The sequence below is a fragment of the Canis lupus genome, chromosome 7, assembly GCF_011100685.1.
Source record: "Canis lupus familiaris isolate Mischka breed German Shepherd chromosome 7, alternate assembly UU_Cfam_GSD_1.0, whole genome shotgun sequence".
NCBI lineage: Eukaryota > Metazoa > Chordata > Mammalia > Carnivora > Canidae > Canis > Canis lupus.
The window spans coordinates 11,597,063-11,611,237 of record NC_049228.1 but is presented as its reverse complement, the minus strand read 5'-3'; the positions used below and the strand labels follow the sequence as shown (position 1 = coordinate 11,611,237).

Genomic DNA, 14,175 nt, shown 5'->3' with positions numbered 1-14,175 from the left:
TAAATTGTTGCTCTATATTGCTTCTACTTTCTGCTCCCCCCCACCCCGCTCCTCTCTCCACGCTGACCTGGGGAGGGTGTCTCTGGACAAGAACAGCAGCAGGCTATATGCAAATGTTTTCTTAATTGTGTCCTAGCCATTACCCCATTGTGGAGGCTTTTAAGATAATTTATTAATATTCTCTTTAACCGCTGTGGATGAAGCAGTGGGCTGCTGTGGGTTTTTATGGTATGTGTGTCTGTGTGTGTGCCTGTGTGTGTGTGTGATTTTTTTCCTGAGTTATTTATTTGATAATGATATTAAATATTAGAAACTCTAACAGCTGGTGTGTTTATCCTGACTTGAGTGTATTAACCTCTTTAGCCCTTTTTTCCAGAAGAAGGATTCAGCATCACAGATTTGACTGTCAGCTGTGGTGCCTGGCGGCCCCGCCGATTGGCACTCTGACAAAATCTAAAGTCCAGAGCAGCAAGTAAACATGGATGACATTGCAGTGAGAGAGGGGGAAAGAGAGCAGATGATGACTTGAGGCACCTGCAGCTGCTTGCACCCAAATCAAAGTAAAGGCTGAGCTCACTGGAATGGAAAAACACTGAATTTACCGGGAGTGAGTTGGCTCTGTGCTAGGTGAGGGAGGAGGGGGCTCGATGGAGGGCACGGGAGGGAAGATGGAGCCCTGAGCACTGGCATTTTGCCCACTGACAATACTCAGCTAAAGTACCTTGGGGGAAATCCCTGGGTCCTAAGGCCCCTGTCTCCCATATGGCGGGTGAGGATTGGCAGGAGCCAGCACTGGGCTGCTGGGTCAGTGGACTGGAGGACCAGCCTGCGTAGGCTGAACCTCTGGGTAGGACAAAGGTGACATTCACTTCCAAAACATGGTTGGAGCCCTCGAAATACCTTTCACAGGCTCTGTGACCTTCACCAAGTGATTTAATCCCTTGGCCTCAGTTTCCACATCTGTAACATGGACATAAGAACATGTGGTCATGGTCGCGGTGAACCATAGCCAAATGACATAATGGATGGACGAAACACAAATATACAAAACTAGTAATTTCTTGTTTCTATTTTTTTTCTCTTCTTGTTTCTGACCTATAAGAATTTACTTCAGACCCTTCTCTTCTGACAGTCCCCAGATTTGAAGACACTGAGGCATGCCAGGCCTCTGTAGGAGTCTCCTCCTATAGAGTAGGTCCTCCTACTCTCCTCCTGGAGTCTGAGTTAACAATTCAAGGTCCCACTGTGGAATGCTGGAGCTCCTCACCCCATGCCCTGGGCCTGAGTGTTTATAGAATGATGACTTGGGAAGGAGGGTAAGTAGCAGTGTTCAGGTTTACAGGAAAGATTTTTTTTCCTTGGAAGAGACACATTCTCTTCTAGGGCCACCTGCTGCCTTAGGGCCCTACAGCATGAGTCTTTTGGGCAACTTAACACTTCCAAGTAAAACTAAGGGGATGATTGGTCCAAGTAGGTGGGGCACAGCCTCAGGAGGACCAGCCAGAGAGGCAGGCTGGGGTTGCTTTCAAATCATAGATGAGGTGCTTCCATTGCTCCAGAAAGACAGAGCTGTTATACTATTCATCACAGTGTTTGGCATACAGGGGGCGAATTGGTTAATGAAGGAAGGAAGAAATGAATTGTTGAATAAGACTGAAGTCCATCTCTGCAAGAGACCACAGCTAGAAAGTACATGTCAGTGAGTCCCACACCCAAGGCAGGACATTTCAGTATGTTGGACAGCTCTCATGTCTCATCTTATCTTAGATCCTTTTGCACTCACCAGTACCCAAGGCCTCAGGCCCCTTGTTCTGGTCTAGCTGCCACGCAAGACCAACAAGAGCCCAACCTGACCACATCCCTGTAGGCCAGCACTGCATGCCTCTCACCTTTCCACTGGGGATCCCTGTTGCCACTGCAGTTTGACTCACTGTGGGAATTTCTTGGTGCCACACATGGGCAGCTGTGAAGTATGGAGTAGTCAATACCCCACTGGGGTCAAGATCTGGTGGATACCTTCCTCTCCTGGATGGAGAAGATGGTGGATTCTCCTGAGACAGTAGTTCATAAGGCCTCTGGGAAATGAATGCTAAGACATGGAATTTTCAGTTGTTCATGGCTCCAAGCATGACGAGTGTGCTAGTGCCCCCATTTAGGCTCTCCCTCCTGTCCTGCCTCACTCCACCTACCCCCACCACCACCACCACCACCACTCCTTACTCCCAGTGACTGTACTCCTTCAAGAAGAAGTACTCCTTAATGAAGACTTTTGCCTTAAATGTCATGGAAGACTCCTAGAACATTCTTCCATTCCTTAACTTGGGTACAGGAGGATTGATGCATTCTTAGCACACATTTGTACCATGGAGTTACAAAGCTAAGTTAAGCAAGATAGTTAAAGTGGGTTTGTTGGGTCATCTCCATTTCCATTCAAACCAAGTTCAAATGTCTGATGGATTTCTAAGCTACATGGGCTAGGGGCAGCCATGAGTGGGATAAAAAAAAAAGGCATGTAGAAGGATTTGGGCTCCCAGGAGGCTAGATGGATGTGGACTTGTTCCTCTTCCCACCGTTCACCATCCTCACAGGGCACAGGGGTGGAGTGGGGCAAGGAGATATTAGTGGTTAGTACAGAGTCTTCTCTCCCTGTGTTAACACTGGACAAGGTGATGTGAGCATTGAAGTTGTCAATTGTGAATTAATTCTTACAAACATTAATCAGGCACTTGCGAATGCTTTGGTGTTGGGTAATATTCTGGGGTGCTGGTGGTCATGGTAAGGATAGATTCATAGAAGTATACATGCCTTGCAGTTGCTTGAGGTCCCTGCAAATATGTCAGAGGTGAATCTCATTTGGGCAACCAGTGGCTGTAGATTAATATTTGCAGTATGGAGACTGGCAGGAAGTAGAGATGTGATGGGGTAGCAAAGGTGTCTATTTGTGGAAATCACTTGGTCCAAAAAACTGTAATAGATTTCACTTCCAAGGGCAGCTATAGATAAAATCCTGTCTGTAGAATAAGAAAGCCATTCCCAGGGTTCCACCAGATTGCTTGGCTCTGTGTCCCCAGATGGCCCCACCTCATTCCATCACAGAATTGTCACTCACCATTTTCCCAATGTCATGCACCCTCTGGGTCTCCATACCTGCAGCTTCCTCTTTTACTCATCTTTCCAAGACTGCTTGACCCCTCAGGGGAGCTGCTTCTCTAAGCCCTGCCAGCACTCACATCTATGACCTCAGGCTTTAGGAACTATTATTGAAAGCAGCCAGCCACTGCCTCAGAAAGAGGCAAGGAAGGATTCCACTCTTTGGTTTGCTCTGTATCATGAAGAAATCTAGCTGGAAGTGGGGATGGAATGCGGAAGGGGAAGGAGTCTAAGTGGAGACATTCAATTTGGAAGATCTCAGAGAAAGTCCTAGTCAAACCTATTCCCTTTTTGGTTCCTTCTACCCGTTTTTAATTCTCCTCCTTCCAGATGCTTAGTGACACCCAGCAAAGTCAAGGCCAGTCAGTTCAAGAGTTACACACTATTACAATTAAAATTAAAGCTTAAGGGTTGCCTGAATGGCTCAGTGGTTGAACGTCTGCGTTCACCCTGCCTTCGGCTCAGGGTGTGGTCCCAGAGTACCGGGATCAAGTCCCACGTTGGGCTCCCCTTGAGGGAGCCTGCTTCTCTCTCTGCCTATGTCTTTGCCTCTCTCTGTGTGTGTCTCTCATGAATAGATAAACAAAATCTTTAAAATAATTAAAGCTTAATCTTCACTTATTATTCTCTTTATTTCCATTTTGACAGGCACCTCTCCTTTCTGTATGGATCAATGCTTAATTCAAAAGAATGGCTTTCTAATAGTGGAATTTCTAGTATTTGGCATCTGCTTTTCTTTTAACCTTGACTCATCAGCAAGCACCTACATGTGAGGTGAGCTCTATGTGTATTTGTCTAAGTCAGGAGTCAACAAACTATGTTTATGGGCTAAATTGGGCCAATTGCCTGTTTTTGTAAATCAAGTTTCATTAGATCACAGCCACATTGTTGGTTTACGTATTGTTTATGGCTGCTTTCAGCCCTACAAATGGTAGAGTGGAGGATTTGGGACAGAGACTATATGGCCCACAAAGTCTGAAATATTTATACTCTTTCTGGCCCTTTATGGAGAATCTCAGTTTAAGTTAACACCTAGGTTAAATTCACAGTAGTGTTGAGATGCGGGTATGGTCCCAGAGGAATCTGCTTTTGACTCTGTCAAGGGGCATTTTTCTCCAGAAATGTGAAGCATGAAAAGAGCCCTATGATCAGATATTTCCAAAAATAATACTAATGCTACCTCAAATTAAAGCCTTTTACTTACTTCATCTGATCTTAAGGCTCAACAATGGCCTCGGGGTAGATACTGTTGACCCAGTTTTAGAGATTGTAAAACCAATGGCTCTGGGGAGTTACTGACATGGCCTATGTCTCAGAGCTTGCATGGGATAGAGCTGAGACTCAAATCCTGGTCTGAAGTGTGATCATAGCGACATCCCCAAATGCCTCAAATGATAAGTACTACCATCTATTAAATACTAGGTACTATGTAGTACAACTTCTCTCTACTTCCTTATTTAACCTCCAAGCCAACTTCATCAGAGATGGGAATGTGCAGCACTATTGCATTAAAGAAAGTCCTCGTGGCTTTTATAAAGGGTTCCTCCAAGTCATAAACTGCTACCACCGCTGTGACCAGTGATGGCCTTTCATAAATGCTTTGGCTCTCTGAGGGGAAGGCAGTTCCCTTTTCCTCCCTAGAAGTGAATTCTGCTCATTTTCTAGGGGACTCCATTGCTCTTTTACCTTCCTCCAGGCTGGAGAACTCATCCTTCATCATACCTCTCCCACACCAGGCAGCTGGACCCATCTTGCAGTGTGGCAGGTGGTAGAGGGGCTCCGGGTGTCTAATTGGGAGACAAGAGTAACAGAACAGACCAACTCATGGTTTGGCTGAAAAGACAAGAGAAGTGTGGTTTCTCAGCTGCTGGCGTGCTCTGGCTCAGGAAAGGAATCAACACTGGTGTTTCCAGCTTTCTAGCTTCCTGATACTTTGGAGCCACTGGGTCACAGAGAAGCACCACTCCGGGCAACTACACTACCAGTGCGGTGTGCTCTGTGCATGCCCTCTCGCCGGTCCAACCCATCCTAACTGCCAGGACGATTTTATCATCTGTCAGATGACTCTGGTGTTAACTCATTATACCACCACAGGCACTTTGGGCCAGATGCTCTATGATGAGCTATTGTCCATGTAGAAAATTCATGCTCATGTGCTAAGTTGTTAAAACTGCTATCTGCTCCTTCCAAGAACTTCAAGATACCCTGTTCTGCCAGAAGATCAACTAGAAAAGCCAATAGCTGTTCTGAGTGGCTGTGGTACTCAGCAGTGTGGATGTATTCTTACTTGCTTCCTTTATGTACTTTGCTTCTTCCAGTTCCATATTATTTCTCAGTCTGTCTCTGGCAGAAAAGATGAAAGGAAGGATTTGAGAAACTGACATCAAAATAAATATGTTTCCTTGATGTGGATTGCAACTCCTGTGTGACCTTGCAAACTTCTGATTTTTGAGGGGGTGGGATGAATTGGATGGAACTCTATCATATATGAAAATAAGTGCAGATGGAATCACCTCTTTGGTGCTGTCATTCTCACTCTTGAATTCTAAACCTGCATAAGCAGCTGTGTGTTAAATATCCACCTGGATGTTTTTCACATACCTTCCACCAAATAGATTCAAAAGAGCTACTTTTTCTCCTGTGTTGGTTCTGGGCCTTACCTGCCACCAAGTCCCCCAAGCTAGCAACTTGGGGCGGGGGGTGGGGGGACCTTGGACATTCCCTTTTCAGCCCACATATCCACCCCCACTCAGTATCCTGGCTTGAGCCCTCGCCAGCTCCCCTAGATTGTTACCATAGCCTCCTAACATCCCTTCCAGCTTGTGTTAAACTGTAGACTCTTTGCCAAGCAAGGACACATACAGATAAAGATGTCAGTCAAGAAAATAAGTAAATAGGGAGAAGGATAGTACCAACAAAGAACTGAAAAAGAAGATTTGTCCTCTGTTTACCAGTACAACAAATGTTTCAAAACCAGTATATGAAGCAGAAGATTCAGAAGACGTGGAAGTGTAACACATTGCCCTTTGGGAGTTGAAAGCATGCCACGTATCAGCTGTGCTGTGCTTCCTTAGAGTCATTCATTGCTAAATTGTCACTAACCCCATAAACAAAGTAAGCTCCAAACAGAAAATAGGCTTGTGAATTTAACTGAGTCTGTTGTCAAATTTCAAAAAATATTGCCTGTGACTAAAAAGGCTATTTTCATTTAACATGTGTCTTACCTAGCATTTCATGTTTGGAAAGATAAAGCAGGCTTTGTCTATGCAGCTCCCAGAGAGAATTTTGAAGTCAGGTAAACAAATAAATAGTGACCATGGGGATGTCCACCCTAGTGGTCTCCGTGACTCAGTCCTCCAGCATCAGATGCCGCCACTCATCTCTCCGGTTTATTGCATTTGCTGTCCTCATAACACCATTATGATTCCAACAGCAAGTCTCGGATGCCCACAGAGCCCTCTCCTGAAGTTGCCCCTGAATAGAGATGGTGACAATGAAAGCAGTGCTGACAGTAGCTGCTTTCACAAGACACTGTATTGAAATGTTGTGCAAAGTGGGCAGGAGATGGGAGCTTGGGAGCTGATGGTGTTCCCAGGGAATGTGGGGTCCTCAGGCCCCTGCAGCTCCTTCTTCATTGTGAGATGAGAGAAGGACTCAGACTCAATTCCAGTTTGCCTCTGTCATCACTTCTAATCTAAAGAACACCTGGCAAGTGGGTAAAGATCCAAGAGGCAAACCTCTGCAGGAGCAGGGGCACGTGCCTGGTGGTAGTAGCCCTCTGTCTTTGGCTACCATTCCCTCCACCTAGAATTCCTTCTCCCCTCGATCACCACGCCTTCCATCCCATAATTCTGGACCCAGAAATCTCCTGTTCACCATCCACATCTCAATCCTAGGGCCTCTGCTCTGTTCTGACTGAAGGAGAATTGACCACAGGCTCCTTTGCTTTCCTGAGTCATCCATGCATATGGCTGCCTTGCCACCTCAAATGTTCTCATGAGAGATGTTCACTTCTGAGCCTAGGTGCCTGCCTAGACCATCCAGCCTCTGCTGGATTTGTTCTTGTATCCCAAACACCTTGCATAGTGCTCAGCATCTATTAAGGACTTTCCTCTGATATAAATTAATTCTGTGGAATATCCCAGGAGCAGAGGACTGTAATACTTGTATTTTTCTAGGGAAGAAAGCAAATCTTGAAAATCTGCAGCTTGTCCAGCCTGGTAGGTATTTTCATAGCTGATACTGTGGAACTTCGGGTTTATTCTCTGGACAATAACTAAAGCCACTGCCTACGTGAGCTCTTCAAAGAGTTTCTGTCAGGAGATCCAAAACTCAGCGTGTTGTCAGTAAACGTGTTAGTCAGAGGAAAAGGGGACACAATTCTGCTCGGGCTGGTGTAAAGCATCAGTCTGAAGGCTGAAACATCTCTCCTGCTTAGAACAGGCTGTGGAGCTTTGTGATAATGTTATTAGGAAAATGAACATTTCTCCAGTACTTCCTGAGCTGACCTCTATACCACGGCATCATTATTTGGTTTGCTCCGTCTTTCGATTCTAGAATAGCAACTAAACTAGTTTTTGCCAGAAACCCTGAGATACCTTCCAAGGTCCAGTAGAAATAACTGACATCCAGGGACACCTGGGTGGCTCAGTGGATGAGCATCTACCTTCTGCTTAAGTCGTGATCCCGAGGTCCTGGGATCGAGTCCCGTATCGGGCTCCCTGCAGGGGAGCAGGCTCCCTGCTTCTCCCTCTGCCTGTGTCTCTGCCTCAATCTTTGTGTCTCTCATGGGTAAATAAATAAAATCTTAAAAAAAAAAAAAGAAGGAACTGACATCCACATCTGGGATTACTTGTGCTTCTGTCTGTCAGGAGGCTTCGTCGAAGATTTTCCATTACAATGGAGATATCAGAGGGCTAAAGAGAGTTGTAACTAATTCATTAGCTATAGAACTATTCTGGTCATAGTGGCTTATGATGCAAAGTCATTCCAAGTATCCTGGATAATGTCTAAGGGACCCCATTCCAGTCCAGCTCCTCATAAGCCCTCAAAACTTACGTTCCTTTGTATCTACTTCTTTACGAAGTTGTGTCTAGACACAAGCTCAAAAGGGAAAAGAGAGCCTAGATGTACCATGGTACTTTTGGAGATGCCTTTCTCAGGTTAACTCAGGGGAAGCAGTGGGAAGAAGGTCTGACTGTGAGCTGATTCCAGGAGGAAGAGTGTGGGAGGCCAACTTCTCCCATCCTGGATCCTCCAGCTGTGAATGCACTGTCAGCATCTCTGATGACCTTGCCTTGCCTTTCCTTCTAGGCCATAAAAGGAAGAGACGGATTTGGGCATCTTTGTAACCCATGTGGCTCCTCATACACAGTACATGCTGTCAATAGATCAGAATTCATTATTACCTTATCACCTGGACTATGAACATGCATATGGAACAATCAAAATTCTCCAGTGAGGTCGCACTATTGTCTTTAAAGTAACTGAGCATTTGCCATGTACCAGACCCTGAGTCTGGGATATGTAAATAAATCCCAGGAAGTATAAAAATAAAGAAGATTCAGTCTATGCCTTCTAGGAGCTCAAACACTAGCAAGGCAGTCAGCCAGGTAAATGGATCATTTCAATATGATATTGCCATTTTTTTAAAGTAGTTAATAGACAAATGCTTGTTATGTTCTTAACACTTGCTTTATCTCCTAGAGTTATTTTCGCCATCTTAGAATTCACACAGGTTGGGTAAACTGAAATAGGCCCTAATGTGACAGAGCTGGTGAGGCAGTCTGATGCCCGTGTGAGCCCCTCATGTACCACTAAGATAGAGGTGCAAACATCAGATACTTATTTCCTTTCCTTCTTATAAGGCCTAGAGAAGTAGGCACCCTGTTAGACACTTTGTAGTTGATAAACATTTTCACTGAATTTGACTAAATACTGTCTCCATTTCTCTCTTTGTTCTGAGCTCCCGTATCACCAGAGTCTATACACCATCTACTTTCATTCCCATCTATGGACCTTTCTACTGGTATGCCAACAGCTCCATTATTTTCTTTCCTAAATGATTTTTATGACCCTAACTTGGCTGTAAAGTCCTTGAAGACAAGGATCTAGTTTCTATTTCTATGTCTCCATCAGCACCTGGCACAGTGTTGACATACGGCAAATATTCCACATATTGGCTAAAAGTTGACGATTACTGCTGTATTTTCCAATGGCACAACTAAGCCAAACCCACTCTAATGTTCTTTGAAGAACTGTTAAATAAACTTTAAATAAACAAGATGTGGAAAAAACCTAGATGTCAAGCAGCAAATAAAAGGGTAAAAAAAAAAAACCCCACAAAATGGCATATATATATATATGGAATGGAGTATTATTCAGCCCTAAAAAAGAAGGAAACCGTGCAATATGTGACAACAAGGATAAGAGTTGAAGATATGATGCTAACTGAAATAAGCCAGCCATAGAAGGACAAACACTACAGGATTCCACTTAGATATGAGGTATCAAATATAGTCAAGTTCATAAATACCAAGAATAAAATGGTGTTCATCAGGAGCTGGGGGTAGGGGGATGAGGGAGGTTGCTGATTAGGGTGTATAACAATTTAGTTATGCAAGATGAGTAAGTTCTAGAGGTCTGTTGTGCCTGAAGACAACAAGACCATATTGTATACCTAAAAAGCTAAGAAGATACATTTCATGTTAAGTGTTCCTAACACACACACACACTTAATCTCTCTCTCTCTCTCATATAATCCTTAATGCCTTTAAATAAAAAATAAACAATAAACTAAATTAAACCAAACCAAAACTTACCTTGGTCCTATTTCCACTGCCCTTTGCTGTTCCATTGCTTTGTTCCCTCTACAGAAAAACTTTTTAAAGGAGCTTTTTGTCTCCCAGTTTGATTGAGATATAATTGACATATAATATTGTATTAGATTAATGCACACAGAATAATGATTTGATATATGCATATATTATGAAAGGATCACAATAAGTTAACATCCATCACCTCAAATAGTTACATTTTTTTCTTGTGATGAGAACTTTTAATATCTACTCAGCAATTTTCAAATATACAGTACAGTATTATGAACTATAGCCACCATTCTGTATATTACACCCCCAAGACTTACCCATCTTATAACTGGAGGTTTATACTTTTTTATCACTCTCAGCCATTTCCACCATCCCTCACCTTCCACTTCTGGCAAACACTAATCTGTTTGGCTTTTTGAGGTTCCACAGATAAGTGAAATCATATGATATTTATCTTTCTCTGTCAGATTTATTTCACTTTCCATAATGCCCTCAAGGTCCACCCATATTGTCACAAATGCCAATATTCCCTCATGTTTTACGGCTGGATAATATTGTATGTAGAGGCTACAACTTCTTTATCCATTTATCTGTCAATGGACACTTAAATTGTTTCCAAGACATGGCTATTGTAAGCAAGGCTGCAATGAATATGGGGATGCAGATATCTCTCTGAGATAGTGATTTTGTTTCCTTCAGATATATTCCCAGAAGTGGGATTGTGGGATCATATGAAAATTCTATTTTTAATTTTGTGAGGAATCTCCCTATTGTTTTCCAGAGTGGCTGTGCCAGTTTACATTCCCACGTACACAAGGGTTTCCTTTTCTCTCTAACTTCACCAGCACTTAGACTCTTATGAGGGTCTCTTAGATGACAGTCATTCTAACAGATGTGAGGTGGTATCTCATTGTGGTTTTAATTGGCATTTCCCTGATGATTAGTGAGGTCAAGCACCTTTTCATATTGGCCATTTGTATGTCTTCTTTGGAAAAACTTCTACTCACTTCCTCTGATCATTTTTTTAAATTGAATTATTTGGTCTTTTTTATTATTGAGTTGTATGAGTTCTATATATATTTTAGATATTAACCCCTTATCAGACATAAGATTTGCAAATATTTTCTCTCTCTTTCTTCTAATATATATTTTAGATATTAACCCCTTATCAGACATAAGATTTGCAAATATTTTCTCTCTTCTTTCTTTCTCTTTTCTCTTGCCTTTTCATTTTATTGATGGTTTTCTTTGCTTCTAGTGGAGAAGCCTTTTAGTTCTATTTAGTCCGACTTATTTATTTTTTGCTTTTGTTGTCAAATCCTAAAAATTATTACCAAGATAGATGTCAAGAAGCTTATCCCCCCTTTTTTCTTCTAGGATTTTTATGGCTTCAGGTCTCATGTTCAAGTCAAATCAAGTTGATTTTTGTGCAAAGGAATGTTCTATATTGTTAGCAATTTGCCTCCTCTCCTTTTCTTTTAGACCTGATCCAGTTGAGTGGTTACCTCCATTACTTTTCCAAAACTGCTATTGTCCAGGTCATCACTGACCTCCACATTGTGAAAAAGAATGACAACATCTCAGTGTTCATCTTTCTTCACTTCCCCACAGCACTTGAACCAGTTGATTTTGATATGTTCCTCTCCTTGGCTCCAAGAACCCCATATACTCCTACTTCTTGACTTTCTCTTTCTCAGATCCTTTCCTGGTCTTCTCCTTGCCCAAATCTCTTAATATTGGAGTGTCCCAAGGTCCTGTTCCCAAGAGTGCCCTTTGTCTGATTCCCTTCTTCCTTGATGATCACATCCAGTCTCGTGGCATTTAAACATCAGATCTATGCAAATAGCCTCCAGATTTATATTTAAAGCTCAGATATCTCCCACCAGAACAACTTCAGACTTATACTCAGCATTCTGTTTGGATATTTGTTAACAGATATCTTAGATTCAACATGCATAACCCAACTTGCATTCTCCCCTGCAAAACCTCCCTTCCATTTGAGTTATGAGAAACGCAGCTCTTTCAGTGCTCAAGCCCAAAACCTCAGACTACCACCAAATCTATCAGGAAATCTCCAAACTTATATTTGGAAACAGAACACTTCTTCCTACCTCCACCTCTGCTGCTTCTATTCTCTCCTCCTATCCATCTCTCTGATCTACCCTTGCCTTCTATTCTCAATAGAGCAACCAGAGTGATCTTTAGAAAATCTAAGTCAGATCATGCCATTCCTCTGCTTAAAATTCTCAAGTGAGTCTCCATTTATCTTAAAATAAAAGGCAAAGATCTTACAATGGCCAATAATACCCTATAGGATTTAGACCCCAGGACCCCTCCAACCTTATCCATCACCCAGCATTGGCCACCCACATGCAGTACACCCTGAGCTAGTCACACTGGCCTCCTGATGTTCCTCAGATCCCAAGTAGTCCACCCCCTGTGGCCATTGCACTTAGCAATTCCTTTGCCTGGAAGCTTTAGCTCTGGATACCTGCACAGATGGGTCCCTCCCATCCCTGTAGCCTTTACTCAAGTGTCAACTTCCTAAAGTTCTCACTCTGACCAGCTGAGAGCACCCCCTACTCTGTTTCCCAATTTCTTTTACCCAAATGTACTTTGCCTATTTCATAGTATTCATCACCCTAGAACATATGATAATGTGGTATTTCTTATTTTTACTATTATTTATTTCTTATTGTTTATTATCCATCTTCCCCCACTGGCATAGAAGCTTCATGAAGCAAAGATCCATCTATTTCGTTCAATGAGTCATCCCAAGCTCCTGGCACATAGTAGACACTCATGAATATTTGTTGAATGAATTAACAATTCATTAGCCTACTATTCTGGAACCAGGTAGGCAGAGTGAGTACCTACAGTGGATCTTCACAGACCAAGAAACCTAGTGGATACAGGGTCCTGGGTATAGGAGGGAGGGAGGATTAATCATTTATCCACATGCCCCTCTCCTGGTGGTGGTGTAAATAGAGATTTAACCTGAGCGTCCTTCAAAGCACTGAGCCTTCCCAGGAGAAAAGTGTTGACAAAGTACAGGAGGGTGGGAGTTGCTGAGGGTGAGACTTTGATTTTCAGAATTTCAGTTTATTGGGAGAGCATGTTGGGGTCCTTCCCTCCTCATGGGACTGGCCCCCTTTGTCCTTCCTCTTCCATCCGGGCTTCACAGCTACATCTTGTGATCAATCCCCTTCCCCTGGGGGACAAGGAGGGGCTTGGAGCTCAGACACCATCAGCAACACAACCCCAATCAATGCTGAGATCAATGCCGGTGTTTGAAATCCAAATCCGTGGCATTCACTTCATCCAGCAGCATTTTCCTCAGCCGAGTGGGGACTCCAGGAGCTATAGCCTTTTTCCCTCTAAATTGAAAGTGGTTTTTTTTAGTCACAGTAGTGGGTTTCAGAACTGCAAACCAGAGAGGCGTTTTGATTCCACAAACAGCCCCCAGAGGAAACCATTTCAAGCCTGACATTTTTCTTCTTTAGCCAAGGGACCCAATAGCATCATCTCAAAACTCTCCTTCCCCCAGGCCTCCCCCATCTTTTGCACACACACACACACACACACACACAGAAAAATTTACCTCCCATTGAACTAACTTAAATGGGAAATAAAATCACTTCCTCCAGCCTATTTTTACTCCATCAGAATGAAGAGGGAAAAAAATGTATTATAAAGAAGGGTTCTAATGACCTTACCTGCTTAGAGCTACAGACACCAGAGGATCTTATTAGCTGAAAAGTCTCTTTTGTGTTCGCATCTGTCTAGGTAGGGACACTACTGCCTTCGTGTTTGTGTTTGGACAGGGCCGCCCAGCCTCCCGATGTCCTGTGGAGAGGGACACCTTGAAGTGCCTCATGCCGACATCACAGAGCCCCGGGTCTGCTTATCTGGGTCAGCAGAGAGCCTGCTCCCCACAGGCAGCCAAGCACTTCTGGGGAAATAGAGGATTTGTTAAGAACTGTATGTTTGTTCCTGTGCTTTTGTGAAGCCTCTACATTGATGAGCAGCTCTCACCTTCCCTTCCCTAGAAAGACAGAGAAATTTATCTGGAAAGGAGAAGGGGTACCTCCTAGAAAGCTTGAAGCTTCAGGAGTCTGAAGACATGTCTCTTGTCTGATGAAAACTGGGGGTGTCTCAAAAAACTCCTCACCTTTGGAGAGCATTCAATCCTGGAATG

General features: G+C 43.4%; 1 long non-coding RNA gene across 12 annotated transcripts in view; it reads right to left on the bottom strand.

Moving 5' to 3' along the window:
- The window catches only part of LOC111096626, a 34,005-nt gene extending 20,175 nt beyond the window's left edge, over positions 1-13,830 (bottom strand). For 10 of the 12 annotated variants that reach the window (XR_005361598.1, XR_005361597.1, XR_005361602.1 and 7 more), the window contains exons 1-2: positions 13,694-13,811; positions 4,837-4,937 (exon numbers count right to left, since the gene is read on the bottom strand). This is a non-coding gene — a long non-coding RNA (uncharacterized LOC111096626). Of the gene's footprint in view, positions 1-4,836; positions 4,938-13,693 lie in introns of all 12 variants that reach the window. The other 2 variants (XR_005361599.1, XR_005361606.1) reach the window with 1 other exon arrangement.
- Between the last annotated feature and the right edge of the window lie 345 nt (positions 13,831-14,175).